At 50.8% G+C, this 17,437-nt stretch overlaps 1 protein-coding gene across 3 annotated transcripts in view; it reads right to left on the bottom strand.

The window, feature by feature from the left end:
- Positions 1–16,790, bottom strand: part of lpar2a (lysophosphatidic acid receptor 2a) — a 63,029-nt gene extending 46,239 nt beyond the window's left edge. The window contains exons 1-2 of one of the 3 annotated variants that reach the window (XM_052042103.1): positions 16,736–16,790; positions 2,870–2,999 (exon numbers count right to left, since the gene is read on the bottom strand). The gene's annotated coding sequence lies outside the window, so the exon portion shown is untranslated. Of the gene's footprint in view, positions 1–2,869; positions 3,000–15,710; positions 15,816–16,735 lie in introns of those variants that run through there. The other 2 variants (XM_052042102.1, XM_052042101.1) reach the window with 2 other exon arrangements.
- Between the last annotated feature and the right edge of the window lie 647 nt (positions 16,791–17,437).

A 17,437-nucleotide genomic window follows, 5' to 3' on the forward strand; every position in this document is an offset into this window, starting at 1 on the left:
GACACAGCACAGAAAGGAGGGGGTAATTAACACAAGCTTGGCCCAGGCAGCAAGACTCCGCAGAAAACCAGAGCTCTGCAAAATCCACCAAAAACAGGGGACTGTCGACAAAACCAAAACACATACAAAGGCAATCGAGCAGCCAGAACTGAAGGGGTTTCTGGTTTGTAACTCAGACAGGATGCAAGGTAATCAGTTGATCAACAGCCCCTTCCTGCACAGTCACACTACCTGAAACAGTGTGACAATAGGAATCAGAGACACCACTGGTAGAAGTAACATCACACAGAGGGAAGGCATCAGGGAGGGGTGCGGTGAAGTTCTAGAACGAATCACCTTTGAATGGAAGAGGCATCAGATGCATCAGCAGGGTGGAGAGTGGACAGGGCCTGATGAACTGCATCTCAGGCTGTGGGAGATTGCTGGATCAGTGACAGCAGGGTATGCCAGCTCATTACAGAGCTGTGAGTCAGTGGTTGGCAAGTTATTGGACAACATTCTGAAAGACAGGATTAATCTCCACATGGAAAGGCAAGGATCAATTAAAGATGGCTTTGTTAGGGGGAGATCCTGTCTGACTTGATCTAATTGAAGTTTTCAAAGAGATAACAAAATGTATTGATGATGGCAGTGCTGTGGTCTACATGGGCTTCAGTAAGGCCTACGACAAAGTCCCACTTGGGAGAGCGGTCCAAAAGGTTACAGCCCATGGGTTCCAGGGCAAGTGGATCCAAAACTGGTTTGGTACAGGAAGTGGAGGGTTGTTTATACAAGTGGAAGCTGTGACCAAGGCTCGGGGACCTTTACAGTTTGTTATACACGTTAATGATGCACACACTTACACTGGAGGCAGAATTGGTAAGTTGGCAGATGACACAAAAATCACAGTGTTGGTGGCTGTAGGGGACGGGGATTGATCAGTTCGTGAGATCGACAGATGGAATTTAATTCTGTTAAGTTCCAGGTGATTCACTTTAGGAGTAGGACATACGCAGTGAGTGGCAGGGTCATTCCAATTTGACCCCCGCACATGGAACTGGCACCTGGTCCATCCACACCACCAGCCACTGCTCAGGAGCTCTATCAGGCCGGGCACCAGCTGAGGCCAGGAGTGCACCTCCTTGACGTAGGCATTCCCACCGTTCACAACTTTGGATTTGTGTGTGAAATCATGCCTCATGAATTTTATAAGTTTTTTTTTGAAGAGGCAACAAATATTGACATGGGCAGGGGGGTAGACGTTGTCTCCATGGACATTAGCAAGGCCGTTGACAAGGTCCAGCATGGGAAGGTGGTCTAGGTTAGATCAATGGGATCCAGGGTGAGATGGCCAACTGGATACAAACTTGACTTGGTGGAAGGAGGCGGAGGGAGGTAGTGGAGGGGTGTTGTTCAGACTGGAGGCCTGTGACCAGCAGCGTGCCGCAGGGATCAGTGCTGGACGCCTGTTGTTTGTCATTTACATTAACGATTTGGATGAGAACATGCTTAACATGGTCAGTAAGTTTGCAGATAACACCAAAATCAGTGGCATAGTGGACAGTGCACAAGGTTGTCTAAGGTTATAGCAGGATCTGGATCAACTGGGAAAATGGGCCAGGGAATGGCTGATGGAATTTAACACGGACAAATGGGAAGGGTTGCATTTTGGGAAGTTATGTCGGGGGAGGACGTATACAGTGAATGGCAGGGCCCTGGGGAGTGTTGTAGATCAGAGAGACCTATGGGTACAGCTGCATGGCTCCCTGAAGGTGGTGACACAGGTAGACAGGGTGGTGAAGAAGCAGGTTGGCACGCTGGCCTTCATTGGTCAGCAGTGAGAACAAGAGTTGGAACACAATGTTACAGCTGTATGTGTCATTGGTGAGACCGCACGGAGTATTGTGCGCAGTTCTGGTCACCCAGCTAGACGAAGGAGATCGTGCAGAGAATAGTTACAAGGATGTTACTGGGACTGGAGGGCTTCACTTACAAAGAGTGACTGGATGGGCTGGAGCTGTTTTCCTTGGAGTGAGGGGTGACCTCATAGAGATTTATAAAATCATGAGGGACATCGATTGAGTACAGGTTTTCTAAAACTAGACATTTAAGTTGAAAGGGAAAAGTTTTAAAAGGGACCTGAGAGTCAATGTTTCCACACACAGGTATGTGGAACGGGCTACCAGAGGAAGTGGTTGAGACGGGTACATTTGCAACATTTAAAAGACATTTAGCCAGGTACATGAAGAAAGGTTTAGAGGGACATGGGCCAAATACGTGCACACGGGACTAGCTCACATCAATATCTTGGTCGGCATGGACGAGTCGGGCCAAAGGGCCTGTTTCTGTGCTGTATGACTCTATGAATCTAATTCAACCAGTGACTGACAGGCCTTTTCCATCAAGGACTCAGCCTGACTGTTGCCAAGTTAACGGTCTGGACAAATGCTGTAAACAATGCATCAGCCACTGTAAACACAGAAGTGGGACCTGCTTGGTGCGGGAGTGAGACTCCTTCTCCCCAACACACACCAGGCAGCCGGACTTTTACTTCCCTTGTCCAAGGTTTACAATTCCTTTTGAAAGTTGCTGTGAAGCCCACAGCTCTGCTCTGCAAGGGTGAGTACAGATCAGGAAACAGTGCAGTGAATGTCATTGTCACCACCCTCTGCTCCACCTACCACTCTGACAACCACTGTAAACATTCACTGTGCTCAGTCACACCTCTTCACCCAACACAGCAGGACAGCAGCCGGCCAAAAATCCAGGGCCTGCTTCAAACCCCCCACAGGGGCCGTGGATTTTAAATCCAGAGAACAGTCTTGAATTTAAAACAAACTGGTCATTAGGAAGACTTAGCAAAACCCTTCTGGTTCACCAATATCCTTACCGAGTCTGTCCTATATGTGACTCCAGTCCCACTCACATGGTTAACTCTGAAACGTCCTCCAAAATGGCCTCAGTTCACAGGCAACCTTGGGTCATCAGTGAGTTCTGGCCTCACCACAGATGCCCAGATCCTGAAAAAGGAACAAAATAAGATATCTTTATTAGTCACATGTACATTGAAGCACACAGTGAAATGCATCTTTTGCGTATTCTGGGGGGCCACACTTCCAGCGCCAACATAGCACGCTCGCAACTTCCTAACAAGGACAAGGACCAGCTGCTAAATGCAAAGTTACTTAAAGATGAACGCCCAGTCATACACATATTTACAGGGTACTTTCCAATCTCAACTTGTGCTGGTCATAACATCCATGGTTACCACAAATTACTCATGCACACAGTACCAAAGTCAACATCTGATTGGCCAGGTGGTGTGGAAAACCACCACAGACAGCAGAATAACCGATGCAGACCCAGCAGCAGAAATATCAACCCAGGATCAACAAAGTGAATGAGATAATTCACAGAGTTTGGTGAATCTCGGCCTTCATCCTTACATCCCCTCAACCCCCCTCCCTCCCCATGTTACGGAGCGGTGAAAGTGAGGCTGGTGGAGGGAGCCAAGGGGGTGTCCGTGAGAAGGTGGAGACCAGGGTTGCCCGGGTGACACAACTTTGGTGCCATCTCAGAGAGGGAATTGAATCCTTGTTACTCACAGCTAAGCAGTCAGAGTGTACACAGAGGAAACTGAACGTGGGCATCAGAGAGAGAAAATCAACATGCTGGGAGAGAGAGGCCCAAAACACTGCAGCTGCTGAAAACCTGAAACAAAAGGGCATGTTAGAAATACTCAGCGGGTTAAGCAGCATCTTTGGAGAGAGAAAAATGGAAAACTTACATCAGCACTGGCCAGTCCTGACACAAATAGGAAAGGCTAGTTATCTGAAACTGTTGAATTCAGTGTCAAGTCCCAAAGGCTGCAAGGTGCCCAGGCTTTGTTGTACAGTGCAGGAGGTCAAAGACCGAGGTCGCAGTGAGAATGGAAGCTCAGGTCACCCTTGCAGACAGAACAGAGCAACCGTCTTTGATATCATGAGAAGTAGGCATAGGAGGACCGCCCTCAGTCCTGCTTCCCCATTCATTGAGATCATAACTGATCTTCTCCCTCAGCACCAGTTTCCAGCCCTGGATCCCCCTAACATCCAGGAACATCGCAGCCTTTGAGACTCGATACCGAATTCAACAATCACAGATAACCAGTGTTGGAACTAACCAGCCCTGATACAGGCCCTCCGCTGGAACAGACGTGGCTTGACCCACCGAGCATTTCCAACATCACGTTTCCAACCAGTGCAGTGTTTGGGTCTCACTGCTCCAGCACACTCTCTCTCCGCTGCACTCATTCATCTGCCCATCTTTAATGAAGTCAGTGACTGAGCCTCCACAGACCCCAGGGTGGAGAATTCCAAAGGTTCACCACCCTCTGAGTGAATACAACTCACCAGCCCCATTCTCAAACTGTGCCCACTGGTCCTAGACTCCACAGTCGGGTTAAATCTCCTCCCTGCGCTGTTGCCACACAGCCCGTGACCCTGACCTCTGGTGACCTGGAGTTAACCCTGACCTCCAGTGACCCAGAGTGAACCCTAACCCCTGGTGCTGTCTGGGTGGTGTGTCCTTCACCCCCCACTCCCCCCAAACTGCATGGCCCCTGCGTGTTCTAGTTTCCTGCCACATCACAAAGACGTGCTGGTGGGTAATTGTCCCTGGTGCAGGCCACACGAGAGAGAAGCAATCACAGGAAAGTAGGTAAATCCATGAACTCTGTACACTTCCGCATCATCCCCTCTCATCCCCAACTCTGGAAGATACCGCTCTGGTCTTCTCACTGACTCCCCATCCCACAATCGCACCATCCCTGGAGTCAGTGTGGTGAAGCTTCACTGCACACCCTCTGTTGTAACGGTGTCCTCTCTCTGACAGGAGACAACTCTACCCAACACTCCAGCTGCGGTGTCAACGAGGCCCGGTATAACTCCAATAAGACTTCCCTACTCCTGCATCCAGATCCTCACATAATAAAGGCCAACACACCATTTGCCCTCTTAACCCCCTGCTGCTCCTATAGGTTGGCTGACAGTGACTTGTGTACAATCACACCTTGGTCCCTTTGAATATTAACACTACCCAGCCTCTCACCACTGGACAAATACTTTGCCTTCTGTTCCGTGTGGCAAAGTGGACAAGCTGTACGTGACGCTGGTGAGACCGCACCTGGAATGTGTGTGTGAAGTTCTGGTCACCATACGATAGGAAGGATGTGACTAAACTGGAGAGGGGGCAGGAAAGATTCACAAGGATGTTGCCGGGACTGGAGGGCTCGAGTTGTAAGGAGAGAAGGGACAGGCTGGGACTGTTTCCCTGGAGGGAAGGAGGCTGAGGGGTGACCTGATAGAAGTTTATAAAATCATGAGGGGCATCGATAAGATGGATGGTCACAGTCTAAAACTTAAGGGTGCAGGTTTAAGGTGAGAGGGGAAGGATTTAAAGGGGACCTGAGGGGCAACTTTATCTACACAAAGCGTGGTGGGTAGAGGCGGGTACAATTACATTTAAAAGACATTTGGACAGGTACTGGATCAGTAAGGTTTACAGGGATGTGGGCCAAACACAGGCAAATAGGCCATGCTCAGGTAGGCACCTTGATTGGCATGAACGGGTTAGGCCAAAGGGCCTGTATTTGTGATATACAAATGACTTGGATGAAAATGTAGATGGGTGGGCTAGTAAGTTTGCAGATGACACAAAGAATGGTGGAGCTGTGGACAGGGCTGTTAAAGGATACAGCAGAATACAGATCAGTTACAGATATGGGCGGATGGAGTTTAATCTGAACAAGTGAGATGTGAAAGTATAAAGGCATGACTCTTAACAGCACTGATGTACAGAGACATCTTGGGGTCTGAGTCCATCGCTCCCTGAAAGTGGTCACGCAAGTAGATAGAGTGGTAAAGGTGGTGTACGACTTCATTGGTCGGGGCATTGAGTCAGGGAGTCACATAACAGCTGTATAAAACTTTGTTCAGTCCGCACTTGGAGTGTTGTGTGCAGTTCTGGTCGCTGCTTTACAGGAAGGATGTGGAGGCTTTGGAGAGGGTGCAGAAGAGATTTACCAGGTTGCTGCCTGGATTAGAAGGTATGAGCTATGGAGGTTGGACAAACTTGGGTTGTTTCCTCTGGAGCAGCAGAGGCTGAGAGGAGACAAGAGAAATTTACAAAATTATGAGAGGCAGAGATAGGGTAGACAGTCAGAATCTTTCTCCCAGGGTAGGAATGTCAAGCACTAGAGGGCATGCATTAAGGTGAGAGGAGGGGAAGTTTAAAGGAGATGTGTGGGGCAGGTTTTTGTTTTACACAGAGAGTGGTGGGTGCCTGGAACGGGCTGCCAGGGGTGGGGGTGGAGGCAGATACAATCGTGGTGTTCAAGAAGCTGTTAGGCAGACACATGAACATGCAGGAAATGGAGGGATATGGATCAGGAGAGATTTAGTTTAATTGGGCATCGTGTTCGGTGCAGACATAGTGGGCTGAAGGGCCTGTCCTGTGATGTACTGTTCTACACTCCACCCAGTACAACTCAGTGACTCTCTAACTTCTCATTTTTCCACTGAATATTTTATCCGTCATGTTTTTGCCCACTGCCCTTGAAGCCTCTCTACATCCTCCTCCTGACACACAATCCCACCCAGCGTTGCATCATCAGCAAAGTTGGAAATATGACATTTGGTCCCCACAGTCAAACAGCTGATACGGTGACTAAGTACAGAACCCTGCAGTACGTCACACCCCAGAACAATCCACATATCCCCACTCTTTGCTGTCCAATAATCAAATCCCAATCCATCAAAATATTACCCCATCTCCCTGTGCTCCAACCCTGTTGATCTCTCTCTTCTGTGGGACCTTTTCAGACACAGATCAGTACAGCACAGGAACAGGCCCTTCGGCCCACAATGTTCCCCGAACTGGTAATTAAACTGGTAATTAAAAGCCTAACTAATCCCTTCTGCCTACACAATGTCCATATCCCTCCACTCTCTGCACTCAGACCCCTATCGACAATCCCAATACACCACACCCACTGGTTCCCTGATCTATTCTGCTGGTCACATCCTCAAAGTGCATCAGATTCTTTTCATAAATCCACGTTGACTCTACCAATCCTGTTATTCTTAAGTGTTCTGTTACTTCACTACCGACCCCAGCACTCCCTGCGTCACTCACATTACACCAACAGGTCAGTGGTCCCATTCTCTCTCCTTTCTTAGATGGTCGGGTTACATTTGCAACCCTCCAACCTAGAATCTATAGAACCCTGGAACATGACAACCACAGCATTCAGTCTCTAAGGCCATCTCCTAAACTCCTGGATCTCAGCACCTTTGGATTTATCAACTTACATGGTCACTAATTTCCCTTGCAGCGTTTTCTGGCTAATAGCTCATGGTGCAAGGACAGCTTCTATCCCGCTGTAATAAGACTCTTGAACGATTTCTTGTACGATAAATAAAGATGAACTTGACCTCACAATAAACTTTGTGGTGGCCCCTGCACCATGTCTACCTGCACCGCGCTCTCTCTGTGACTGTAACACTTTATCCTGCCTTGTTTCTGCTTTTCCCTTTGTACTACCTCGATGTACTTGAGCTTTGAAGTGATCCATATGGATAGCATGCAAGACAATGTTTTTCAGTGTACGTGTGACCACAATAAACCAATTATTCAATTCCTCCTCACTGGCCCCAGTCATCAATACATCCGGCAGATTTAGAGAGCTTTCCTCTGCACTTTCCTTACCCCTCATCACAAACTCCTCCTGCATTGCTATATTCACTTGCTTTTCTCTTCTTCATACAGTCTGCTGTCGTGTTTCATACCAGTCTACTCTCATATACTACCTTGCCTTTCTTGGTCTTCCTTTGCGGAGTTCCAAAACGCTCCCTGTTCTGGGATCTCACGTTATTTCTGGTAACGCTATAAGCCTCTTCCTTTGACTTAATATAATCTCTATTTTTTCTGTCAGCCAAGGATGAATCACTTTTCCTGTTGGGTTTCTGTGCCATTAAAGGAATGTATTTCTTCTACAACTTGCACATTATTTCTTTAAACAGTAACCACAAGCGGTCCACATCATGCCTTCCAATAAGCGAGAAAACAAACCTGCTGCAGGAAGTCTGGGTCAAGCAGCATCTGTGGAGGCAGGAGGGGGGTCAACAGTTCAGAACAAGACCCTGCTTTAGCATCCCTACCCCCCCCCCACCCACCCCCCACCACAGATGCTGCCCAACCCACTGAGTTCCTCCAGCAGTTTGGGTTTGCTCCAGATCCCAGCATCTGTAGTCTTGCGTCTCCTTCCGCTGAGTTCTCCCAATCAACCACAGCCACTGCTCCTCTCACACCCTTGTCCTTTCCTTTGTCCAAAGACCCGAGTTTCACACTGAACCACAACACTTTCAATCTCAATGTCAAGTTCCATCAAATTACAGTCACCCTTCCCCACAGGTCCCTGACAACATCATCAATTAACCCTCTCTTGCTCCACAAGATCGAGAACAGCCTTACCCTGGCCGCCTCCTTAGGCAAGAGTCGAGTTTGTTTACAAGAAGTTGCTGCCAGTTCAGGAATTTACTGTCCATCCTCAGCCGCCCCTTCCTGTGCAGGTAAAAGTTCATCACACAAGGATTGGCCAACTTCCCTCCCGCAAACTCGATGGTCTTACAACCATTTCCCTCCATGGATGCTGCCTGACCTGCCGAGTTCCTCCAGCAAATTGTGTGTGTTGCAATGGTTTTAAAACCCTCCATGGTCACTGTAACTAACTCCAGATTTTTAATTATAGATTTAATCGACCAGCACAGGACAGGCCCATCGGCCCACAGTGTCTGGGCCAACAACGATGCCTATTTAAAGTAATCCCATCTGCCCACACATGGTCTCCATCCCTCCCTTTTCATGTTCCTGTCGAAATGCCTTTTAAACTTTGCTGTTGCATCTGCAATAACTGATTGAAGTTGCTCCAATTGACACAGTGGGTCTGAATGCAGCATCTGGGTCAACGGTCTCAACCATGGAGACCCAGTTCCGTGGAGAGGTTGGGCAGGTCAGGTAAAACCTAAACCGGGACCTCAGTCGGTGCCTCTCCTCCTGGTTCCCTGGGTGCTTGACGTGGGACCGGGAGAGAGTCCACAGATGGGGCGGGGGGGGGGGGGGGGGTTGGCGAGAGGCGCGCACGTTGTAGGGTGGGCCGCTGCTCCCAGTGTTTGAGCTTCCACGACGCATGGATGTGGTGTCGGGGCACCTGCACCGGGTCCGGTCCCTGCGTCACCACTGGTGACTGCAGTTATTGGTCAGACAAGGGCTCCGTCACTCGTCAGCAGAGACAACCCCAGACCACACATCAATGCAACACCCACACACCCACCCCGTGGTGCTTCCCCCTCCCTGACCACACACACCCCTCCCCCACACACTGAACTTACAATAAATCCACGCCAGCCTTCGAAGCGCAGGGCAACTCTCAGCACACTCCGCACACCCAGAGCACAGTTCGGATGGAAAGAATAAGGCAGAAGCAATAGAACCATCCCAGGACCACCTGGGAGCAGTACTGAGGAGGGGAGGGATCATCTGGGCAGTGAGTTCAATACCAGTTACTGCCACATGCCACGGCCCCGAGCGCAGGCACAAGAAGCTTGCTGTAGGCCAGGGAAACCAGGCACAGAAAGTCCTGAGCCGGCAACAGCCAATCATCTGGTCGCTGCTGTAAATTATTATATCACCATTGCAGGAAGCCGGCTTGGTTCCTGGCCTCGGCTGCTGTCTGTGTGGAGTCTGCCATCCCATAGGTGCACCTGTAGGTTAGATACCTCCTGAAAATTGCCCCTAGTGTGGGCAAGGAGTCCTGGGGTGTTGCTGGGCATGTGCGAGGGATTGCTCTGCTGGGAGCCAGCAATGTCTGAATGGGCTGAATGGTCTCCTGCGTTTACTGTCTGAGGTGTTGGCAGCTGGAATTACACTCCCCACTTACTGCCTGCCCCAGCTTGCCCTGCCACCCCAGAGAGGGGCAGATGGGACAGAGATACTCCAACGGGCTGAGGTGGGGCCACGGAGACAGGTAGCACATCCCACTGGGATTGGTCCCGGGACCCCCCACCCCGCATTGGGCATTCAGGATAATGGGCTCTGCAGCAGGTAGCAGAGCCCTCAACCACTCCGGATACAGACAGTAGGCAGGACCTTCCGAAACAACAGGAGGTCCGCACTTACACACTGCCCCTTTACACCCTGCGTTCCATCCCGGGACGTCGACCCTTGGACATGGAAAGGACCTCCTGCTGTCTACACCCACTGAGGGGACAGGTGAGGTCTCAGTTTAACGTCACCTCCCAACCACAGAACAACTACAGTGTGGGAGGAGGCTATCTGGCCCTTCAAGCCCATACTAGCTCTCTACAAAAACAAGAGATTTCCCTGCATTTTCTCTTCACCAAGTATTCACCACTTCCCACTGCCCATTCAAGTATCCTTGATACCTGATGCACTCAAAACCTTTCCCTCCTGTTACCTGAGATCTTTTAGCCAATCACCCAAAATATGTGGATGTCAAAACACTTGCCAGCAGCTCTGGTTCACCTTGTCCACACGTCCAAAGTCCCACAGTCCTGGGTCTGTTCTACAAAATCTTCCATGCACCTTCCCACGGGCCCCCACATTCTTCCCAAGAGGACCACACGATAGCCCCACTGTAATCAGCCCGCGCCTTACATAGCTTTGGCTTAACTTCCTCGCTCCTGGACGTTGTGTCTCTATTTACAAAGCCCAATATGTTCCTCGACCTGCCCTGCCACCTGCAAAGATTTGTACACTTCGGTCTGCCCACTCCTGCAAAGCCTTCAAAATGGTCCCCTTAACATTCATCCTTTCCTCTCCACTCACTGTGCTCAACTGCAGCTGCCACACACCTGCCCAAGTCACCAGCCTGCCTGCCACTATCCTCCACGTTTACGCTTCCTAATTCTTCAATGCCTGCAAATTTGGAAACGATGACCAAATCGCGTCATTAACCTACAGCAAGGATGCCGGTGCCCTTTGGAGAACAGCACCGTCTACCTTTGTCCAGCTCAGAAACAACCAGTCACCACTTCCTGTCCCTGAAACAGTTTCCAACAGAAGGCTCATCTCCCCACTCACTGCTTCACATTTTGTGACACTTCATCAAATACCTTCTGGGATCCACGTCCATAACAATGTCCACGTTGCTGTAACCTCAACAAAAAAAAACTCAGTGGCTAGATAACTGCAATCACCTCAATAATTGGTGCTGGCTTTCTGTTATTACACAATGTAACATGGGCGTGTGTAGAGAGGGCCCTGCCTACTTGGACAGCATATTCGAACGAAGTACAGCATTGGGAATGCTCTGGTCCCCTCTCACCACTCCCAGTCTCAGATAAACTGGAAGACTATGGCCAACATCTGTGGTTAGAATAATTCAACCCCTCAGCAATCCATCTGGACCTGGTACCCACATTAATCATGCCCTGTTTTCCCAGCATTTCTCCTCTACCAACTCCAATAGGATCACCACACTCCTGGTCAGGTAGAGCAGCTCACATACTGATCTGTGCTAAGGGATATCCGGTCTCAGGTCAAACTATAGGGTCTTTAGCCTAATCACCACACAATCGTAGAAGAGGAGACCATTCAGTCCATCCTGTCTGCACCGGCTCTGTACCAGAGGAACTCTCTGGTTCCATCTACTGGCCCTTTCACCGTATGCTTGTCATGGAGAAGGGGCCAGTGGATGGTACCAGAGAGTTTTCCCTCGCCATATCTTCATCCAATTCCCTCTTGAAGTCCACAATGGAAGCTGCCAACACGACAGAGGCAGTGCATCAAAGATTCCAGACACAAAGCTCCCCCCACGTCACTTATAATTCTCTGACCATTACTGTAGGACAGAACAGGAACAGGCCCGCCGGCCCACCATGTCTGCACTGACCATGATGCTGAAGTAACTAATCCCACATGCCTCTGCTGGTCCACATCCCTCTGCTCCCTGCCTGTTTGTATGTCCATCCAAGTGCCTCTTAAATGTGGCTATTGTACGTGTTTCTGCCACCTCCCCTGGCAGCATGTTCCAGGCACCCACCACTCTTGTGAACTTGCCCCGCACATCTCCTTTAAACCTTCCCCTTCTCACCTTATCCTACACCCTCTAGTATTTAACATTTCCACCCTGGAAAAAGGACTATCTACCCCTCTCATAATCTTATAAACTTCTATCAGGTCTCCCCTCGGCCTCAGACGACCAGAGAAAATAATCCAAGGATGTCTAACCTCTCCTTAGAGCTACTGCTCTCTAATCCGGGCAACATCCTGGTGAACCTCTTCTGCACCCTCTCCAAAGCCTCCACATCCTTCCTGTGGAGACCAGAAAAGCACACAGGAAGGGCCCTCCCCAGCCTGAGCAGCCGACCGGTGTATAGCCCGGTACATACGCACAAACACACTGGGAGAGCAGTGGGGTGGATCTGCAAACGTCTCCTGCTGGGTGGGGACTCCACTCGTGGCCACATTTCTGACTTGCAAACGGTCTGGGTTACGAACAGTTCACAGGGACAGAACCCTGCTGTGACCTGGGGAGGGATCGTACTCCAAATGTGGCACAACTAATGTTTTACACAGCTGCAACACGACGTGCCAACTTTTACACTCAACACCCTGATCAACAAAGGCAAGCATACTGTATGCCTTCCTTACCACCCTGGCTACTTGATCCCCCTGTAAATCCGTGCTCCCAAGGGTCCTGCCATTTACTGTGAACTCTCCCCTTACATTCAACCTCCCAAAGTGCAACACCTCACAGTTGCCCGGATTAAACTCCATCTGCCACTTCTCTGCCCACATTTCCAACTGGTCTGTATCCTGCTCTGACCTTCCTCACGACCCATGACTCCACCAATTTTTGTGCCATCTGCAAACTTACTGATCAGTCCACCTAGATTCTTGCCCAGATCCGTTATATAATCACAAACAACAGAAGTCCCAGCACTGATCCCTGTGGAACACCACTGGTCACAGAGTTCCAGTCCATGACCTCTCCACCAAAGGGAGCGCCCACCTCTAGTCCTCTCTGACTAAACCCCTCGTCATTTCGTAAACTTCAATCAAACCTTCCCTCAGTTTTCAGGAAAGAAAACAGTTCCAGCCTTTCCATCTACCCTTGTAACTGTAGATCTTCGTCCCTCACTAAAGCCTTCACGTCCTTCCTGTAACGTGGGATCAGAATTGAGGACAGAACTCCAGCTGGTGCAGGACGTGTTGTGTACAGACTCAGCATGGGCCCCTTGCTTTTATACTCAAGACCTCCACTGATAAAGCCTAGAATGGTGAATGCCTTCTTGCTCTTCAAAGGTTTCTTTATTAGTTACATGTACATTGAAACACACAGTGAAATACATCTTTTGCATAGTGCATTCTGGGGGCAGCCTGCAAGTGTCGTCACGCTTCCGGCACCGACATAGCATGCCCACAACTTCCTAACCCGTACACCTTTGGAATGTGGGAGGAAGCCAGAGCACCCGGAGGAAACTCTCACAGTCACGGGGAGAACGTACAAACTCCTTACAGACAGCGGCGGGAATTGAACCCGGGTCGCTGGCGCTGTAATAGCGTTACACTAACCACTACATCCTAAAGGCTGCTGGGTGGCTGCAAATTTCTTCACTTAGAATTCTAACCAGAAGACAGACATGAGCGAGAACTGGTGAAATGCTGGGAAGAAGTCCTGAGTCACTGGTGCAGGGACACGGTGAAAACTGACAGGGTGAAGAGGACCTGTGGTCCTCCTCCACTCTGAGTTCAACTTTACTGGGAACAAAACTGAGACATGTAGATAAACAATCCTGTCCTAGGTTGAATTGGGAATGGGAGAATTCAACAGTGACACAGATTACGTGTCCCAGGAGTCTGAAGGAGATCCAACTCCTGTTCCTGTAATCGCTCCCAGAACACCAAGACCAGCCAGTAACTCAGCCAGAGGTGGTTAACTGCAGACCCGTTGGTTCGCTGATAACTGGGCAGATGTTTGAGCGAAGATGAAGCACACAGTAAATAATTACAGCAAAAGACACCTTCTGGATATTTCAAATAATCGATTCACTTCACCACCCGAGGAAGCGGCTGTGCCTCAGCTGGTGGCTCAGTCCAGCAGCATCAGGGGTCACCAATCCCCAGACCAGATGACAGGAGAACAAGTGCTCATTTCCCAAGGAATGCCATTGGTGTGGACTCCAGGTGCCTCTCCTGTGAGCAGTGCACTCAGCGGAACAGTGCTCTGCTTGGAGAATGGAAAAGCTTTGATGTTGCGACCACAATGAGGAAGAGGGAGGCTCAGAATCTTCCCCAACACCAACAACAGCCTGTTAGACGTTAACTCATTGGGCTCCCCACAACTCTCCTTAGTGTGGCTCCAATTCAGAGGTAATGAAACATTACAAACACACAACCTTTCACCGTGACGTGATCAGGGGAGTGACGACAGAGGTGGAGTGTGGGAGAGAGCCGAGGGATGGAGTCGAGGGGAGAGGGGAAAGAGTGCCGAGGGATGGGGTTGAGGGTGGGGAGAACAGGTACTGGAAAAGGACATGATGTGGAGGAGTGACATGTTGGAGCTCACAACAGCTGATCAAACCCAGCAACTCAGGGTGGAAAATGGCACCTCCTTACCAATAATTAAGGTGAGAACTTTATCACAGGAATTAAGGGAGTAGGGCATGAGGATGTGGGTTCAAAGCCCACACTGGACTGCTTGACTAGCACTGGTAGAGGCAGGGATCCAGGATCCCCCATCCTTACTCCAGGCCACAGTTTGTATCATACCCTCTGCTTCAAATCTCAGAGCCTCAGGGTGACCACAGCAAAGGGCCCAGTATCCAGCAGCTCTCCCATCCGCCCAAAGTGATCCCAGCTGCCTTGGCCAGACCCCTATTGGCTGTTTGTAAAAGATCAAGATGATTTAATGGATGCCTTTAAGTTGATTAAAGGATTTAATCGGGGAGATGACAAGGTTAGAGGAAAGCATCCTGTCCTGGGAGAACAGCAAATATAACTTTAAAATTACGGTTAGGTGACACCACAAGTGAAAGTGAAAATCTGGAGTCTGCTTTCAAAGACAGGCAACAATTGCCATTTGAAATCTGATATTTGATGCAGTTGTGTAAATAGATGGAGGTATGCAGATGGCAAGTTGCAGATCTGCTGACCAACCTTCCCTTTCTACACACACTCCTCAGGGTTTCCTTATTTTTACAAAGCGCTGACCTCGGAACTCTGGTGCAATGATACAACAGCGATTGTAGTGACTTAATTCAAAAAACACAATGGAAGTGAGAGAGATGGGGACGAGGACAAAATAGCAAACCCACTAACACACAACTCATTGCAGACAAGAGTCCCAAGCAAGGCCACCAACGATCCCAGCACAATCTGTGGTGTCAGAGCTTTCAGAGAAACACAGACGTACAAACTCTGGAGCAAAGTGATGTGAGCAGGGAGCACACAGCCTGCCCGTGACTTACACACCCCAACTGGGCAGATCTCCCTGACCTGCCCATACATACACACAACAGAACATGCATTGTACAGGACTTTCACACCTCTGGACACCCAGACATGCACTATTATGGAGTGCAGTGACCGAGAACTCAGACAACACCACAGCAAGGTAATCTGATCAAGCTCCCACCACATACAACGAGAAAACAGAAGGCAAGTCTAACTTTGCGTGGCATCTGTTGAGGAACCAATAGTTGCCTGAATACCACAGCTCCTGCCCGCGGTTTCTGGCAGTATGTCGGTGGGACCCGGATACCAAATGTCAGAATCTGAGCGATGCCTGAGACCACACTGCCAGCCAGCCCAGGGTACGGGGAAAGACACCCCCAGGCACCCGGGAGAGCAAACCCTTCATCCCACAAATACACATCACCTTTGGCAAGTATCACATTGTCTGAATCAAGTAAAGACTGGCTCTTATCACGGGGAAGGCAAAGGTCAAAGATGGAGCAGTTTCACACATGCATCCAGGATCGAGGACACACCGGACACGGGAGGGACAACGGGACCTGCACACAGTTGGGGGAGGACAGTAGCAACAGCAACAAACCCCCGTCAGAAAGGATGACTGCAGAAAGACGGGGGGGGGGGTGGAGGAGAGGGGGATGTTGGGGGGAAGGGAATGTGGGGGGGAGGGGGAGGGGGAGGGGGGAATGTGGGGGAGGGGGGAAGGGGAGGGGAGGAGGAGGGGAGGGATGTGGGGGAGGGGGAAGGGGGGATGGGGGAGGGGGAAGGGGGGATGGGGGAGGGGGGGAGGGATGTGGGGGAGAGAGGACGGGGAGGTGGGGGGAGGAAGGAGACGGTGGAGGGGCAGGGGGAGGACGGGGTGGAGGGGGGGAGTGAATTCTTTTGTCTGGAACTGTCCGGCTGCAGAAATGCGTTGGCGGTCGTGGGTGGAGCGGCGGCGGGACAGGGGAGGGGGGGCCGAATAGGTTTGGGGGGGGGGGGAAGAGGAGGGTCTGTGGGAGAGGGGTGAGGAGGGGAGAGGGACGGGGGGGATGGGGCCGATCACCGACGGCCGGGAGCCCCGGGACTGCGGTCGGAGACGCCGACCTGATGCTGAACGAACCCGATCCCCCCTCCCCCCGGAGCCCAGCCCAGCCCAGCCTCCAGCCTCCAGCTCCCCCCGGGACGGGACGGGACGGGACGGACCAGCCCGCCGCCCGCACCCTCCCCCCGGGATACTCACAGCAGCTGCTCCCGAGCCGGCTCCCGCCGCACCGCTCTCCGGCACAGCCCCGCCCACAGGACCAGAGCCCCGCCCACAGAGGCACAGCCCCGCCCACAGGACCAGAGCCCCGCCCCCGGTTGCAGTGGGGTTGACTTGGTTTGAATAGGTCAATGATTAAAATGTGTGGCCCAGGGACTGGAGTGAGAGGAAGGGCTTTGAATCCGAGGACATTGATTTCATTTCCACAGGCTCCATTTAAACACAGCAGGGAGACAGGCCCTTCGGCCCACTCCATCTGCACTATCAAGCATCCATTTCATTCCCCCCACATTCCCATAATGTGCCCCAGATTCTACCCCTCTGGAGACAATTTACAGCAGCCAGTTAACCCACCAACGAGCACATCTTTAGGATGTGGCGGGGTGGGGGGGGGGGGAAGGAACCAGAGCACCAGAGGAAACCCAGGGAATTCTGCCAATGCTGGAACCTGGTGCAACACACACAAAGTGTTGGAGGACCTCAGCAGGTCAGGCAGCATCCATAGAGGGAAATAAATAGTCAACATTTCAGGCCAAGACCCTCCATCAGCACTGGAAAGGAAGAGGGCAGAAGCCAGAATAAGAAGGTGGGGGGAGGGGGAGGAGCACACGCAGGCAGGGGAAAGGTGAGTTAAGGTGATGGGCAAGTCCAGGTGAGAGGGTGGACCTCACCAAGGAGCTT

Source organism: Pristis pectinata, chromosome 31 (genome assembly GCF_009764475.1).
Source record: "Pristis pectinata isolate sPriPec2 chromosome 31, sPriPec2.1.pri, whole genome shotgun sequence".
NCBI classification, from domain to species: Eukaryota; Metazoa; Chordata; class Chondrichthyes; order Rhinopristiformes; family Pristidae; genus Pristis; species Pristis pectinata.